The sequence below is a fragment of the Schistocerca serialis genome, chromosome 2 (genome assembly GCF_023864345.2).
Source record: "Schistocerca serialis cubense isolate TAMUIC-IGC-003099 chromosome 2, iqSchSeri2.2, whole genome shotgun sequence".
Classification (NCBI taxonomy): Eukaryota; Metazoa; Arthropoda; class Insecta; order Orthoptera; family Acrididae; genus Schistocerca; species Schistocerca serialis.
Genome location: NC_064639.1, coordinates 296,969,332 through 296,984,527, shown reverse-complemented (window position 1 = coordinate 296,984,527; position 15,196 = coordinate 296,969,332).

The window sequence follows — 15,196 nt, the reverse complement described above, 5'->3', positions numbered from 1 at the left end:
AATATGATGATGTGAGCTGATATTCCAGTTATGAATTTCTTTGCTTGTGGATCTCGTGGCAAATATATATGGGGATCTGACAATAGGCTGGATTATGGGTAGGTGCAAGCTGAAATACTGTTACATTTGAAGAAGAAATTATACACGTGAATTTCAAAGTGAAGGGGCAGAATATTGATGTTAGCGTTCCTAGAATTATTTGTATGCTTCTAAGTCAAATCGAATTTTGAAAGATCAGTTTTAAAACATGCTGTCCCTACTACTTTCGGAGGTCTGTAGAGGATGCACATTAGGGAAATTTTATGAATGGATTTGATGTTTACGAACATATATTTGACTTATTTATCTTCTCTACCATTGGGTGTTAGTAGCATGGTTGGTAATGAGACAAAACATTTGTATGCCACTACTCCAACTGCTCATCTGTTACTTCTGTTGTGTCTTAGAGGAGTGGAGTCTATATTTAGGGAACTGGAAAGCATGCTTGGCTTGAGCCAGGTGTCAACATATGTTTGAAGAAAAACACGGTTGTCAGTACTCTGAAACATATGGTGGAGTTCATCGAAATGAGTTGAAAGTTATGATCAATTATGTTCTATAGTAACAATACAGACACACTGGTAGAATTAGTGGCTGCATGAGTAGACAAGTTTGTAGCTTCTAAAGCACAGGCATTAGAATTCATTTGCACTGCTTTTCTCCAGCTTTTATCGGCACCATTATCCTGCCATCTCTTGTTCGCATGCTGTGTAGCCCAAATTTGGATATCACATGATTCAAAAATTTTATATTTCAGTAGTGAAATCCTCTCATTTTATCAGGCTTGTTTTTGTGAGTTTCTTAATCACTATGACTATTTCTAGGTTTCGTAAATCACAACATTCTATATCCTGCTGTATAACTTCTGATTATAGAATGTGCTGCATGTATATTTGTTCTCACTTTAAGCTTTTACAATTTAAAATGGCAGTGTTAATAGTATATATTTTAATTTTATGGGTGTACTTTTCAGTGCTGCACAACAGTATGTCATCCAAATTTCCTTCATGTAGAAGAATTACGAGCAATGTTTGGTACCATTTACCAAAATGGAAGAGAATGGGAAACTCCGCTACTGTCAGCCGATAATTGCCATGGATTCTGGCTCATCATCAAACCTGAAGAGATATCTAAAATCAAAGCATCCTACAGCATCTCTGGAATGATGTGGGTCTGGAAGCCGAACATGCCATCAATCAAGGCAGAAATTCAAGAAATCATTTCTCGTGAACCGTGATGTCGGCTTCTGCCCCGGGCGAAGGTATTCTCTCAGTAAGGCAAACTGAGTCTCAAACTGTATCCAGCCCAGCAGTATCGTCAGGTTCTGGGTCAAGTCCTGACTTATTTCCTTTTGTGATAACTACACAGCCAACTGCTTTTCATTTACAACAGTCAATAAGCAATGGCAGTCTGTCTTTTATCTGGTGTGTGGACGAGTGTAAATAACATTGGTTTCTATGCACTCACTGCACATTTCATAGATGAGTGAACTAAGTCATACCTTTTAGAGTGCTCACAATTTGAAGACAGACACCCTGCAGAAGACATCTCAAACTGGGTAACGTCTATTATCCCAAATACAATATCAATTTTAAAATCACTTCTATGATAACAGAAAAAGTGTCAAATATGACATTAACTGCCATGCTTCTGAAACTTCCACATATCCCACACTTTGCACATTCTTTAAACCTCACTGCGCAACATGCAATTCAGAAGTCCATACAGAAAACCATTTACGATGGTAAATGAGTTGCTATCTCTCTTAAGGAAAGTCCCTTTGCTTTAACAAAACTTGCTGAAATACAAAAAATTTAAAAAAAGAAGCCACCTGAAACAAGCTGTCCCTCCCAGATGGATTTGAGTTGTTATCTTTCTTCAGGAAAGTCCCTTTGCTTTAACGAAACTTGCTGAAATACAAAAAATAAAAAAAAAGGCCAACTGAAACAAGCTGTCCCTCCCAGATGGAACTCTACTTATGAAATGTTGCAAAGATTCACTTTAAATAAAGATCCCATAATTTCTTGGTTCGCTATTTTAGGTGGAAAATTGACCACCTTAAATTTAAAAGGTACAGACTGGGAGATAATGCTAAAGGCTTTACAGATTTTGAAAATTTTTGATGAGGTAACCAAAGAAGTGTCTTCAGAGAAAACAGTCTCACTTTTAAAAATGAAAATCTTGCCAAGATTAATGGGATGGTAGCTAAAATCTTTTAAAGACAAAAATAAAGAATGTCCTCCAGAAACAGAGTCATCGGTTGATAATTTGCTTAAATGGTTAGCAGAGTGGTTTTGGACTATCTCCAGCAACGAACTGATTAATCAGGCAAATTTACAGGAACCCCACTCCAAAGTCAAGCATTTTCAGATGACAAAACATTTTAGGACTGCTACATGAAGGCTACTGAAGAAATGAAAGCGTTGGTTGTTCAAAACAGAGCTCATTTCTCAACCAGTTACTACTGTAACACATGAGACTCCTTCAGTCTGGGAGGAGTTCAATGAAACTATTAGTCACCTTCAAGCAAGTCACAATTCAGAAAGTGTAGTAAGTGTCGAACAGAACAGATGTTTAGTGGGGGGGGGGGGGGATATTTGCCTAGAATCAGCAATTCCTTAAACTGCTGGGAAACAAGAAAACTGCTGTGACCTGCACTGTTCCAATTGGTTCTAAAAGTGTCACATATCACGGCAACATCAGTGGTCTGTGAATGAATATTTTCAAAAGCAGGACAAATGTGCACTAAGAAGAGCGAGACTCACATCAACTAAAATGGATCAAATTTTATTTATGAATGACAATATTTATTAATTTTTCCTTTATGGGAACACAGATGGTAATACTGACTGTAAATGATGACTGCAGATACACTTCAACTAAAGTTGTAATAATTTTTATATTAATTTTTTTCAGTAAAAGTATCACAATATAACAATAATCAGTCTTCATTCTTAAAATTCTACTTGATAAATATTTAGGATTTTGTTGTAATATTTATAATTTTTACAGCAAACAAAATTTAAAACTTTTGTATCTGAAAATTATTACTAGGAACATAACACAAAATTAATACTCCTCTTTATATGTTCTTTCAAAGTCGGACTGAATTAGATAAAAATACAGATTTAGAGACATGAATTAAAAAGGCAATGTACCTTCCTTTCACTTATTCTTGTGAGTGAATGGTGACTGCTGAGTCATGAAAAAGAGCTAGTTCATTCCAGTGAATGATCAGGTCTGATCTGATCTCTGAAAAGAACAGTTCTGCCCATCTCTAGTATATAAAGACCACATGGGGCCTGCCTTGCAGCAGCGGAATGACAGAATCACCAGAAAGTGTTCACTGTCACAAATATAATCATGGGGTGACCAATGTAGTCAAGCCACGAGAGCAGGGGGAGGAGATAGTGAGATCAATAGCAGTAAAGGTGCCATGAGTGGCACTGAAATGGGTATGGGAACTGTCATTGAGGAGACACAAGTCAAAGTCTGTAGTAAGTTGGTCAAGTAGAAGACCACTACCTGACGAAGTGGCATTCCCCCACAGGGCATGATGTGCATTGAAGACCACAAGGGGATGCGGGGGTGGGAGTTGCTATATTAAGGTAGACAGTTCACTATAAGGAAGTGGCCTACCTGGAGGGAAGTAGACACTGCTGCTGGAGTTGTCTGCACTCTAACCCCTATCGCTTCCAGGTTGGCACTAAGGGGGATCCAGCGCAAACCAAAGTGCAGACCCTTCCAGATGCTATCCCAGGGCCAGCATGGTTCTGGCAGAATGCCCAATAACACGAAATGTTGGAGATTGGTCATCAGGAAAGTGAGTTTCTTGAAGAGCAAGACAGAATGAAGAGTAGGAGGAAACAAGGCATTGTATTTCTGGAAGGTGACAATAACATACGTTGCAATTCTGCTGGATTATTGTGTGGCTGCTTCTTCTTCTCCCTTGGAGGGAGGGAGGAGACCTTATCAGTAAGGGAATATGTGGCAGTGATGTCGGGAGCGGACATAGAGTGATTTGCTTTGAGGCCCTCTGAGTGCTGGTCTCTCCTCTGACCCAAGTTTGCAAGCTTCCCGTCCTGAGAACATTGGGAAGCGATGTTCCAATGTTCCAAGACAGAGCCCCATCCCTGGCAGGAGTCGTACAAGAAGGCTTTTTTCCCTGGCTGAGGGGGGGGGGAGGGGGGAGGAGGAGGAGGAGTGTTTCCTGGAGGGGAAGCGACAGGAGCCGCTGAGGGTGAAGAAAGGGAAGGGGGGCAAGGATGACGGTAAGGGGGAGGGGTTAGGAGGGAAGGACACAACTGAGGCAAAGGTAGAGGAGAGGTTTATAGGGTGAAGTCTGTCAAACTTCTTCCGGGCCTCAAAGTAGCTGAGACGGTCAAGGATCTTTATTTCCTGAATTCTTTTTTCCTTCATGAACGCTGGACACTCCATTGAGGGGGGAGAATGGAGACTAGAGCAGTTTACACAGTTAGGCAGTGGGGTGTAAGAACTCCCCACATGAAGAGGGTGGCCACGGTCACAATAGATGGGAGTGGCATCGCATTGTGTGGACATGTGGCTGAACTTGAGGCAATGGAAGCAGTGCATCGGAGGTGGAATGTATGGTTTCACGTCACATCTGTACACCATTACCTTACCCTTCTTGGGTGGGGCATCACCCTCAAATGGCGTGATGAAGGTGCCAGTGTCTACATAAAGGTCCTTAGGGGCTTTCTACACGCTGGACAAAATGAACGCCATGTTGTGCCAGATTAGCTGTAAGTTCATCATCAATCTGGAACAGAAGGTCCTTATAGAAATTATTTAGTGACTTGTGAGGAGTGATAGTCACAGGAATGTCCTCTAAACGGTCACAGGTACAGAGGGAGGCAGACTGACTGGCAGAAGTTGTCTTTATAAGAGGAGAGCCAGATCTCATCTTGCTTAATGACTCAACTTCACCGAAAGTGTCCTCAGTATGTTCCACAAAGAAAAGGGGTTTGGTGGCGGCAAAAGTCTCCCCGTCAGTCCTGGTACAGATCAGGAAATGCGGAAAGGGTTTTGCCCCAAGCCGACAGGTCTGGCCATCCTCCCAGGGTGTATCCAAGGAGAGTAACGCCGGGAAGACAGACACAGGAACTGAGACAGAACTATGATAAGGGAGAGACGTGGCCACATTAGAGCAGCCAGAGAGTTTAACATATTTTATGTGCCAAACATCCACCTTAGTACCACCCACTCCGAACTGGGGCTCACCTTGTGTATGCCACCCAACCACAGCAATGGCTGCCTGGCAGGATGGTCGCTGATGGGAGTTCTGATGTCCCGAAAAGGTGGGCAACAACTCCAAGACTAATACAAGATGTTCACAGTCCAGGTACCAGCAGTGTGATCCCTGTGTTGTCAGGGGACTCAGCCAGATGGATACATAACAGCCCCACCACACGGACTGGCTACTGAGGTGGTGACCTAGCAAGAAGATGAAAGGGCTTTGGCGGGGAGGGAGGGGAATGGGGAAGAGGAAGAGGGAGAGGAGAAGGAGGAGGGGGAGAAGAACCCATGTCAAAGACACTAGGGAGGGAGTTCTTCCCTATCTGGCTCACACTACAGATTTCAGATTTGGAGATGGAGGTCAAACCCTTAAGAGAGACCAAAAATGAAAAGCCAAAAAGGAGGAGGAACAGCAACCAACCAAAACCTTAAGATGCAGCAAAGACATGAGGATAGCCAGGCTGACATAAAGAAGAACACCAAGACAAGAAAAGGAAGGGGCAAAGGGAAAGGAAGAAGGACAGGGAAGGAGAAGGAAGGGGAAAGTAAAGCAGCCCGGAAAAGAATAAAGGCTGCAATAGCTCAGGAACATGAGCGCACCACACTCGTACCCACAGAAGAGCTGTGGGCCCCCTGGGGTGACAAATTTTGAGATCTCAGGGGTAAAAGAATGTAAGGCATTCTGTATTTCTAAACTTGTGAGCAAAAATCTTAAGGACTAACATCAACATCTTTTGCAATGAACTGTTTTTAGACAGAGGAATGCAAGCCAAATGCTATATAAATGTTTCATTAAGACCACTGATGATACTTTATTTCAATAAAACGAAACACATTTGGTGACAAAAATATGCATTTCATTGGAGTCGCAAGACAGATTCAAAATATCTTCACTGATTTCGGAAATAATGTCAGAAAAAAGTAGACCACTTGAAAGAAGTGTGTAAACCAAGACTAATCTGTGACTGCCAATAAAATGTTGGTTCTACTATGTTTGTTTATTCTTGGTTATTACCCACTGTGTTATGTCTATTATTTTACAGTTATTGTGTGGTTTTTCTTTCATGGTCTATTATTTTACAGTTATTGTGTGGTTTTTCTTTCACAAAATATGTGAGTACATAGCATACAAACTGCCAGTGTCTGCCACTATTTTCTTACTCTTATCATCCATACTTTCTAAATTTCTAATATATAACTATTTTTAAAGTGCCAAAATGTACTAGAATAAATAAAATGTCTATAAAATGCCACACTGTACAATGTTCGTGCAGTCAGACAGTCACAATTCCTGAAATCCGTTGTCCGTGGCTTCTGGCCAGTTGAGGAGCACCACAGTCCTGAGTCCATGGATAAACCATGAAAATCTGCTGCATTATACCACACACAGATAGGCCTGTCCTGCAGGCAGATCAGTGAGACTAGACCCGACGGGCAGGGCGTGCACATTAGTGGGAAAAGATGGGCTTCAGGTTGGCAGGCCAATCTGTTAGAGATACCCACAGAAATGGCCTGTGGTTTTGGCCCATCATGGAAGTCCACTAATGTGACCAGCTATTTACACATCACAGACATCATGTTGACAAAATGAGACTGTGGTGATCAATCGATGCAACAGATAACTTGTGTGACTACTATGAGGATAGGCAGCAACTCTCTGTAAAAATGATCACTGAGCTGCAGACAGGCACATGGAGAAGATAATCATACTCTAACAACTAAATTTTTGGCCATAGTCTTTGTCAGGAATACAAACGTCTCAAAAATGAGATCGACAGGAAGTGCAAAATGGCTAAGCAGGGATGACTAGAGGACAAATGTAAGGATGTAGAGGCTTATCTCATGAGGGGTAAGATAGATACTGCCTACAGTAAAATTAAAGAGACCTTTGGAGAAAAGAGAACCACTTGCATGAATATCAAGAGCTCAGATGGAAACCCAGTTCTAAGCAAAGAAGGGAAAGCAGAAAGGTGGAAGGAGTATATAGAGGGTCTATACAAGGGCGATGTTCTTGAGGACAATATTATGGAAATGGAAGAGGAGGTAGATGAAGATGAAATGGGAGATATGATACTGCGTGAAGAGTTTGACAGAGCACTGGAAGACCTAAGTTGAAACAAGGCCACGGGAGTGGAGAACATTCCATTAGAACTACTGACAGCCTTGGGAGAGCCAGTCCTGACAAAACTCTACCATCTGGTCAGCAAGATGTATGAGACAGGCGAAATTCCCTCAGACTTCAAGAAGAACATAATAATTCCAATCCAAAAGAAGCAGGTGTTGACAGATGTGAAAATTACCGAACTATCAGTTTAATAAGTCACAGCTGCAAAATACTAACGCGAATTCTTTACAGACGAATGGAAAAACTGATAGAAGCCGACCTTGGGGAAGATCAGTTTGGATTCTGTAGAAATGTTGGAACACGTGAGGCAATACTGACCATACGACTTATCTTAGAAGAAAGATTAAGGAAAGACAAACCTACATTTCTAGCATTTGTAGACTTAGAGAAAGCTTTTGACAATGTTGACTGGAAAACTCTCTTTCAAATTCTGAAGGTGGCAGGGGTAAAATACAGGGAGCGAAAGGCTATTTACAATTTGTACAGAAACCAGATGGCAGTTATAGGAGTCGAGAGACATGACAGGGAAGCAGTGGTTGGGAAGGGAGTGAGACGGGGTTGTAGCCTCTCCCTGATGTTATTCAATCTATATAATGAGCAAGCAGTAAAGGAAATGAAAGAAAATATCGGAGTAGGTATTAAAATACATGGAGAAGAAATAAAAACTTTGAGGTTCGCTGATGACATTGTAATTCTGTCAGAGACAGCAAAGGACTTGGAAGAGCAGTTGAACGGAATTGACAGTGTTTTGAAAGGAGGGTATAAGATGAACATCAACAAAAGCAAAACGAGGATAATGGAATATAGTCGAATTAAATCGGGTGATGCTGAGGGAATTAGATTAGGAAATGAGACACTTAAAGTAGTAAAGGAGTTTTGCTATTTGGGGAGCAAAATAACTCATGATGGTCGAAGTAGAGAGGATATAAAATGTAGACTGACAATGGCAAGGAAAGCGTTTCTGAAGAAGAGAGATTTGTTAACATCGAATATTGATTTAAGTGTCAGAAAGTCGTTTCTGAAAGTATTTGTATGGAGTGTAGCCATGTATGGAAGTGAAACATGGACGATTAATAGTTTAGACAAGAAGAGAATAGAAGCTTTCGAAATGTGTTGCTACAGAAGAATGCTGAAGATTAGATGGATAGGTCACATAACTAATGAGGAGGTATTGAATAGAATTGGGGAAAAGAGGAGTTTGTGGCACAACTTGACTAGAAGAAGGGATCGGTTGGTAGGACTTGTTCTGAGGCATCAAGGGATCACCAATTTAGTACTGGAGGGCAGCGTGGAGGGTAAAAATCGTAGAGGGAGACCAAGAGATGAATACACCAAACAGATTCAGAAGGATGTAGGCTGCAGTAGGTATTGGGAGATGAAGAGGCTTGCACAGGATAGAGTAGCATGGAGAGTTGCATCACTCACGCACACATGACCGCTGTTTCTGGCCACTGTGTCAACAGTCTCTAAGAACCAGATCCAAACAAACCACTCCTCATACCTCCATGCCTGTCATCAGCAGCTGCTAGGTTAGCAGCAAGAAGTGTTGGCAGCATTAACTGCAAGCTGAGGGGATTGGTAGAAAGGGAACAAGCAGTAAGAATGAGGAAGTAGGGAACTGGCTCAGCGATGATGCATGACATCTCAGTAAGCAAACCATTTCATCTACTGAGATAAAAACGAAATTTTTCCAGTGTTTTTTTTTTTCCCAAATTTCCCTCATACATTTGAAATTCCCTGATTTCCAGAACTTGTGGCAACCCTGCTATTTTACACAGGCAAAGATCTGTCTAGAATACAAATAAACTATCGTTTCTTACCCTTCAAATAGAAAGTTATGATGTGTTTAAGTCAGGTATGGTTTTTGGCATCTTTCTTCTCTATTGTTTGGAACTTGATGGCTGCTAATGGGAGACCACCAACTTAAGGGTTTGCTAATTGTAAATCTTGCACACAGTTGCTGAGTGATTCAAGTACTTTTTGTAATGTTTCACTGTTGCTGCAGTTGTAGGTGAGATTGTAAATCTGTTTACACAGCTAGCTTGCTGCAAACTGCTGCACAGGGATATTCAGGGTTTCAACAAGACCATCTATATTTGATGCCTCGACAGCCTCCTAAACCTCAACAGCCTCCTCAACTGCTTTGTCACTGCTTCTGCCTTCATATGAAATTACTCAAGAGCCAACTCTGAAGCCAACCCAATACATTTCATCAAGACAGATTAATAGGCTATTCTTATAACTTTCTGGCATTTTATCAAAAACTCCACTCTGGGTATAAACTAGATTCACAGAAATGCTTGCTTGGGTATTTATGTCTCTGAAAATCTTCACATGTGCAATCTGGTTTATCAAATTTTACAACATAATGACAGTTTTACAGTTTTTGGACATTGTACTCTCCACACAAAATGAACCGTCTGATCTCCTACTCGCTGATGTTGCAGTTAACTCAACTTTTGTTGGTGCACATCGCTGCATGACATGTTTTTTTTTATGCAAAAACAGTGGAAGATCTTTGTTATATGATTTGACAGCAGAATTCTTCAGACAGTACTTTCTAATTAGGCTTGGAAAGAATTGATTTATTATAACCTTAGCAACCCCTGTTAAAGTCCTGTCTGCATTGTGCTTTAGGAAAAAATGTTTTACAATCTTGTTCATGGCTTCAACTCCATTTGGTTGCAAATCTGCCCTAGTCCCCATATCCCTTCACCCATATTTCTCATAGTGATAGCCATTGCTGTTTAAAGTCATACACGTTCGTTTCTCCGAGAAACCTCATGCTTTCGCTACTCTTCTACACCATCTCTAAATTGTCTCTCGGTTTGGAGATACTGAAATTTCTTGCCACATATCCAGAAATGTCTTCACATCATTTGGTACATGTAGATCACCCTTTTTTTTTTTTTTTTTCTCCCCCAGCCGTCTTTTCCAATGGAAAAGGTTCAAGTAAACTTTTGTCTGAGGGAATGCTTGTTCAATTGCCTTTATCTCCAACTGTGTCAGTAACCCAATAGAGGGGATTCCTATCCTTGTTCCAGTCCTTGAAAATGTATAGCAATTCATGAGGGGATCTTGCATTTTCAACCTGAATAATAATAATAGAAGTGATGGAAAAAACAGATGCCTATAAATATCTAGGATACAGGCAAAAAATAGGAATAGATAATACAAATATTAAGGAAGAACTAAAAGAAAAATATAGACAAAGACTAACAAAGATACTGAAAACAAAATTGACAGCAAGAAACAAGACAAAAGCTATAAATACTTATGCTATACCAATATTGACCTATTCATTTGGAGTAGTGAAATGGAGTAACACAGAACTAGAAGCACTCAATACACTTACACGATCACAATGCCACAAATATAGAATACATCACATACATTCAGCAACAGAAAGATTCACATTAAGCAGAAAGGAAGGAGGAAGGGGATTTGTCGACATAAAAAACCTACATTATGGACAGGTAGACAATTTAATAATATTCTTTATAGAATGAGCAGAAACTAGCAAAATACACAAAGCAATCACTCATATAAATACATCGGCTACACCATTGCAATTTCATAACCACCTCTACAACCCTTTAGATCACATAACATCAACAGATACAAAGAAAGTAAATTGGAAAAAGAAAACACTACATGGCAAGCACCCGTATCATCTAACACAGCCACACATCGATCAAGACGCATCCAACACATGGCTAAGAAAAGGCAATATATACAGTGAGACGGAAGGATTCACGATTGCAAAACAGGATCAAACAATAAACACCAGATATTACAGCAAGCATATTATTAAAGATCCCAATACCACAACAGATAAATGCAGACTTTGCAAACAACAAATAGAAACAGTAGATCACATCACAAGCAGATGTACAATGCTAGCAAATACAGAATACACCAGAAGACATGACAATGTAGCAAAAATAATACATCAACAACTTGCCATACAACATAAACTAATAAAACAACATGTTCCCACATACAAGTATGCACCACAAAATGTACTGGAGAATGATGAATACAAATTATACTGGAACAGAACCATTATAACAGATAAAACAACACCACATAACAAACCTGACATCATATTCACCAATAAAAAGAAGAAATTAACACAACTAATCGAAATATCCGTACCCAATACAACAAATGTACAGAAGAAAACAGGAGAAAAAATTGAAAAATACATCCAACTGGCTGAGGAAGTCAAGGACATGTGGCATCAGGATATAGTTGACATTATACCAATTATACTATCAACTACAGGAGTCATAACACACAATATCCACCAGTACATCAACGCAATACAGCTACATCCAAACGTAAATATACATCTACAGAAATCTGTAATTATTGATGCATGTTCAATTACCTGAATGTTCCTAAATGCAATGTAACATATACCATACAGTTAAAAGGAAGTCATGCTTGATCAAGGTCCACGTCACTTTCCATTTTTAACCAGACATAACTACTCTTCACAGCTATAAAAAATAAAGGAATATCACATGTTCTTGTTTTGTATATTGCGTCTAACAAACAACTATCCCCACACTTCTTCGAAAGATCTCTCTGCCAACAGCTCTGATAGCAAAAATGTAATGGTTTCACATCTCCATTGGCACCCGTACAATGTCCGTAATAAATAATGTGACTGCTTGAATTCTTAATCCATTTGTCAACCTGATTCTGCAGTGCAGTGTCATCAAACAATACTTTATTATACCACTCAGGGTCCAATATATGTGACTGTAAATTGTTTTCTCAGTGGGGTAAAATGTAGTATTCATTCGACCTGGTATGTGTGTCCCAGTGAAATTGTTATCAACAAATCTATCTAGAGCCAACTTAATGACTTTGAGAGATGTCGTTCCATTGAGTACTAAATTTTTTATTTCATTTACAAGTGAAGGATGTATGTACCCACTTGCTTCAACATTTTTGGTAGCATGTGTGTCTGCACTTGCTGGGGAAGCAGTCAAGTAGTAACGCAAATAACTATTTGGCGGGCATGGCAATGATAAGTTTTTGTGTAACCTTGCAAGAACCTGTAAGGTGAAACAAATGTATCAGTTATTTAATTGAGAGAATTAAAAACAAGTGATTTTTAAGTATACTGTCAACTGATCACATACAATTTTCTCCAAGCATAACTCAGACTGGATGCTCGCTTTTGCCTTGGTATCTTCATGTTCAGTTACTTGACTGCATAATGTAGTCGGGACACACCCTTATACATTTTATGTTTAGATAGCTGGGCAACTGCTTTTCCTTGCATCCATGATTCTCAGCCTCTACCGAAGATTCACATTGTCTTCTTAAAAGGATAAAGAACTGCTATAAAATTTATTTAATAAACTTTCCCTGTAACAAACTTGTTTTATCAAAAGTAAGTATACCTCAACACAGCACGATGTTACCAAGTGCTCAGGCACACCAGTCTCTTACTTTTATAATATTTTGGCCCCAAAAAACAGTGCCTGGACCACAAACACTCAACAGCAAATGCAGAGCCAAAAAAGATGATGGGAACATGTCCCTGCATCTGCCTAAAGAAATACTTTGTTTTACCTGGAACAGTTAATAATATATTTCTCACAGACAAAAAGACAAATATTGTTATTGTTAATTAATTAAATTCAATATGAGAAAACATTTCATTCAGTTCAAAGGTATTGTCAAATAATAAAGTTCTGAACTGATGGAAGCAGATTGTCTAAATATTGGACATAGTGCTGGAGCAAAATTTTACTGTCTGTCACACCTTTCGTATCTAGCAAAGAAACGGAACTGTCTGCCATGTGCAATGAGGATACCATACTGCTTTCAGACAAGTGAAGTGGTTTATTGTGATTCCAATAATTGTGGAATTAATATTCTTTGTAACCAAAGGGGATGTGAAGAATATTTCTGTAGGAAGATCTTATTACTGTAAATGTGGATTTACAAAAAATAAACTTAACTGGGAAGACAATTATGCTGAATATGCCCTGTCAGTAGGTCAATGAGCTGACTACTGTTTTACATATCAACACCACAATTATCGAAAACCACAGAAACCATTTCAACATGAACATAGTGGTATAGCTTCATTAAAATTACATGTTAGTTGACATCTGTCACTTGTTGCTACGGTGGTGGCACATTAGCTGTTGCTGTATTATAGGCAACAAACAGAGCAGTCACTCAGTGAGTGTTGTTCAATACCCCTGAAATTAAACTCATTTGGTAACCTAACACAACCTCATGATGTGCAATATATCCTAGAAAATTGCTGTCAGCATTCTACAGAAGAACTGTTAATGGTGCTCAGTTTGTTCACAACAATTAATATGTTTAATGCCATGTGCCCATAGACAGTTGCAGCAGAGCCTCACACCTAATGCCATTGCCTGGCTTGGCTTGATGTGAAACATCCAACACTAAGAGTGCGGCAGGAAACTAGCTGAAGCTATCCTCTATAAGCTAACTCAAGACAGAAAAATTTGTGTTTCAGTGCTAAAAGCAAACTAATTTCGTCTTTTCACAAATTATGGCACCCAAAACTATTCTCACACAGGCTACATGACCTACTGAGTTACCAGCTGATGAGACCTGGTTTGCATTCGATTACGTGTTACAGGTGACGAGCTGATTCCAAATGAAAAATGAATGATAGGAAGAAGAAATATAAGGAAATACAAAGTAAATAAATGTTGAAAATGACACAACAAAGTGTTCGAAATAAAATTGCGTCCAAATTTATTATCTGAATAAAAATAATGAAGTAATTTTGATAAGATTTTGATGTAAAAAATATCAAAGAATCTGATAAGACTCAAATCCACAACTTCCTATGCACCAGGAATGTTTTTTATCCATTACACTACGTCACCACTTTACATTACACTCATATTTAAGATTATTTGGTCCCAACAATCATGTGCTGCCTTCAACCAGATCAGCTTTTCACAATATCTTACAATGCTAAAGCTAGCTCTAGCATCATAAAGATATTGTGTAAGGCTAGTTAGCTAGGTCTTCTGTCGTAAGATATTGTGTAAGGCTGATCTGGTTGAAGGCAGCAAATGATTGCATGGCATTCAAACACTTCAAAAAGAAAGCCAGACAAGAAAATGGAAGTGGATTGATCATCTGTTGTGGCAGTTTGGAAATGGCGAATAGAGATAGTCTGGGCATGATATATTGAGCACTCTGATTGGAGGAAACCAGCTCCAACAAGTGAATCGTCAACCAACAAATAATTCTAATCATACTATTATCAAATGAAAGTGCGTAGCTAAAGTAATCCCAGTCCACAAAAAAGGTGACAATAATTTGCCTAGCAATTATAGGACAGTTTCTCTTGTACCACTTTCATCCAAAGTCATTGAGAAACTAATGAGTATTCAAATAATCAATTTTCTATATTCTCATCAATTACTTAGGAAAAATTATCAACATGTGATGCTGTTATGAGCTACATATGTAACTGTCTTGAAGCAAAAGAAGAAAAATTTATTGTAAGTACAAAGTTTTTTTATTTATCAAAAGCGTTTGACACTGTGTGCCACAACACTCTGCTGCTGAAATTAAAAACTGTACATTTCTCAGACTCTGCTGTTAAAATTATTCAGTCATACTTATCTAATATATCTCAAACTGTTTACTTCAATAACCAATATCCTAGTTTCGTACCCATTAACCATGGTGTTCCTCAAGGGTCAATCTTGGGCCCTCTCTTGTTCATATTATATATGAATGACCTACCTAGCA